Source organism: Pteropus alecto, unplaced genomic scaffold, assembly GCF_000325575.1.
Source record: "Pteropus alecto unplaced genomic scaffold, ASM32557v1 scaffold43, whole genome shotgun sequence".
NCBI classification, from domain to species: domain Eukaryota; kingdom Metazoa; phylum Chordata; class Mammalia; order Chiroptera; family Pteropodidae; genus Pteropus; species Pteropus alecto.
In genome coordinates this window covers 1,728,902-1,729,496 of record NW_006435764.1, presented here as the reverse complement: position 1 = coordinate 1,729,496, position 595 = coordinate 1,728,902, and the positions used below count along the sequence as shown (strand labels likewise).

General features: G+C 52.8%; 1 protein-coding gene across 1 annotated transcript in view; it reads left to right on the top strand.

Moving 5' to 3' along the window:
* NAP1L4 (nucleosome assembly protein 1 like 4) overlaps nucleotides 1-595 on the top strand; it is a 40,654-nt gene that overhangs the window by 19,541 nt on the left and 20,518 nt on the right. The window lies entirely within an intron of this gene.

Sequence of the window (595 nt, the reverse complement as noted above, 5' to 3'; positions counted from 1 at the left end):
CAGCAACACAGGCAGAATAACCAAACCCCAAAGGAATTCCGGGCTTCTGGTTCACCATCTTCAGGAACGTGGACATGCTGAGCGAGTTGGTCCAGGTCAGCGCATGTTCCCCCTATAGGCAGATGCCGGTCTGAAAACCTCACCGCTGTACTGGATGTTCACTGGAGTTTCATGTGGGTAGAAAGGCACTTTCTGTGACCCCGCCACTAGGTGAGCGGTCTTGACCTCTCCAGGAGGGTTTACGACTGTTGCAGCCCCCACACCGCCTCCTGTAGCGATTAGCGGGAAGTCCTGGAACTCCGAGCCAGAACTCGAAGTCGGTTTACCTCCTGTAAAAGGTGTGTTGCCTCACCCCAGAAAGCCTATCTGCAAGTTCGAGAGCCTTCTCCATGTTACCCTGATGCGAACAGGCAGGAGAGTGTGAGGAGGGAGTGTGTGTGCGTATGCACGTATGCACACACTCACACTGCACATACTTAGACTTCTCCGTTGGTTGATTCTTAAAATACGAGTGGGCCTCTGTGCAGTGTCGTTAGTTGCGTAAACGTGTAACAGGTTTCTGATGTTCCGTAATCACTTCCCTGGAAGAGGTGCG